This window comes from Ciona intestinalis, unplaced genomic scaffold (genome assembly GCF_000224145.3).
Source record: "Ciona intestinalis unplaced genomic scaffold, KH HT000499.1, whole genome shotgun sequence".
Classification (NCBI taxonomy): Eukaryota; Metazoa; Chordata; class Ascidiacea; order Phlebobranchia; family Cionidae; genus Ciona; species Ciona intestinalis.
In genome coordinates this window covers 4,622-7,297 of record NW_004190820.1, presented here as the reverse complement: position 1 = coordinate 7,297, position 2,676 = coordinate 4,622, and the positions used below count along the sequence as shown (strand labels likewise).

The following is a 2,676-nucleotide window of genomic DNA, read 5'->3' as shown; positions in this document are numbered from 1 at the left end:
TTAACTGAATATTAGATTTAAAATGTCTGTATATATTAATGCGTGTCATGTATGCACTCATTACCCCATGATTCTAAGATTGCAATCAAAGATGTTTTAAGACAAAGTTACCATACTGAAAAAAAGGACAATTATTTAATGCACTAATGCGGATACATTCGGTCCAATAAAAACAAACATAATATGTAGTTACAGTAAAATTTCTTACTCCTTTTTAGCTTTTTGTATTTCTCCAACACTCCCAGTAAAAGAAATAAACTTCAGAGCCACCCTGCCCAGTAATGCATGATAACAAACTTTAACTTCACCAAAACCTCCTTTTCCAAGCAACTCATAGTCGTCAGGGTTGCTTGGAAATTCACTTGGGTCAAATTTCTTCAGCTCCATATTTTAGTTAGGTATCATATTTCTTACACAGTTAACCCTAAATTTGATCACTAACAAAAGAGAGCAATGCTCCGGTTAATGAGTACATTTGTTGCAACCAAAGTCCATAGAAATCACTTCTATGGAGTTTGGTTGCAACTAGACGCTTAAAGTGACATCACATTACCCACAATACTTAGTTAATCAATGTCAACACTGCGGATACGACTTATCTCATGGGAGACTATTCTAATGAAAACAAACCCCCCGTTGAACGTGGTTAATGATATCCCACTCAGCCGCTGACAGGCCCAAATCGCTTTCAATTTATCGCATGACGTCCCATTGCTGTCACGTGATTCTGTCTGGTAAATAACTTGCCTTTTCCCTAACATAATAACAAGAACTACCCAACTAACGCCACTGAGACCTCGAAGTCAGTCTAGGTTCATGGCGGGCTCTTAGGAGCCCTTGCCCGGTGTCGTAATATATTCGTTCCAATTGATATATTTGTACCGGGCGCTATTGCGCATGCGCCGTGACGCTCCTGCGCACGCGCAGTAGGTCGGAACAAATACAGTGACCACCCGGTCCAAATTTATTACGACCCTCCGTTATAAAAGTTCCAGAAACGACGTTTACACGTTAAAACTTTAGTTTTTGATTTAAAGTCAGCAGAACTGAGTTGGTATGTTGTTTGTAGCCTAGAAAAAGTAAGTACCACTATTAAACTTATTTTATGCTAGTTTAATAAGCAAATTTTAGTTATAACTTACAGGTGCTGGTGGACCAAGGTGATCCTAGAATACAAAAATTATAGCGGCCACTTTCGATACCTTCTACTCGTGTTACCAACATAAAATTTGGGCACTGTACTTATAACTAGACCCCAGCGGTACCGATTCTAAAAAAATTTGAATTATTCAATAAAATATTAACTATAAATATTAATATTTGTCATCTAAAACATATTTATAGAATTTTAAACCGATCCAGCTTTGAATATGTTATAGCGTAACGTAATACCTAAAAAATGAAACATTATTTTGTTTAAAAAAAGTGCGGGGATGGGTGTTAAATATAAAAAAGTATGATCATAACTTAGAATCATATAAATATTAAATTTTCAAATATTTTTGCGAAAATATAACTTACGCATATATCTATGTATGTCACCAGCATGTTATTTCATTGAAAAAAAAAAATTCAAAAAAGGAAAATAAATAAATAAAGTAATATTTTTCCCCCTAACTTTTTTTAGTCGGTACGTATTTATTAGAGCTCGTATTGTATTTGTTCCGACCTACTACGCATGTGCAGTAACGTCTCGGCGCTCGGTACAAATACATCAATCGGAACGAATATATCACGACACAGGCCGTTAAGTAAGCTTTTGCCCGATACTATATTGTGTACTTGTGTACCAGAAAAAGGAATAAAATATAGCAAGATATCATGAACTGTTTGGTTTCTGGTTATAAAAGCAATTAGTACTACAGTAGATATAGCACCCCGCTGAAGCCTATATATGAAGTCAGATCAGCACGGAGTCATTTAACCCAACCAGCAATCCTGTTTATTCAGTGGGAGCTATACATTTATATTGGGGCATAGGCCTAGAATACAAGTTTTATAAAATGAAATACTAAAATCGGTAATGTAATGTTTGAATAAAGCAACATATCTAAAATTATATTTCAAATCAAGAACAATGCTTACAGATTATTATCAGTACTCTTACTATAATGATTTTCTGAAATTCTTTGTTATGTAAAGGCTTTGCATCTTCGATTTGTTAAGCATTTTACAGCGAAATAAAACAGTGCGATATGTGACCTTATACGAAACTGTATTAAACATAAAATATTGATATTGTGATGTAATAAATAATTAAACGATAGGCCACTTTACACAGCGGGTATCAGTCAAGTAGTAAAACTTAACATGACAGTAAGGTGTTATTTATTGGTAATTCTTAAGCTGGTGACCAGTGAAAATTGTGGATTTAAAATGTTCTTAGGCCTCACTGATACCCGCTGTATAATTTTTTTTCCAAAATTACAAAGCACTCTATCGACTGTGCTACAGTGCTGGTCAAATGCCAGTTCAATCAGTATACTTATTAAAGCATACACTTGTATATTTATCAACTTATTAATTAGAAAAAATCACATAAGTTAACGTAATGCTTATCATCAGCAATTAGGGCTTTATATTTTGATGTTGAATATGTTAGTATTATTTTAAAGTTTAAAAAATTAGTATGTAGGTTATTACATGTGTGTTCCTGGTACTTTTACATATATCAAT

At 33.9% G+C, this 2,676-nt stretch overlaps 1 long non-coding RNA gene across 1 annotated transcript; it reads left to right on the top strand.

The window, feature by feature from the left end:
• Positions 1–20: 20 nt before the first annotated feature.
• On the top strand, positions 21–1,826 carry LOC108950647. Its single transcript, XR_001975307.2, has 2 exons — positions 21–844; positions 1,744–1,826. It is a non-coding gene; the product is annotated as an uncharacterized LOC108950647 (long non-coding RNA).
• Positions 1,827–2,676: the final 850 nt, after the last annotated feature.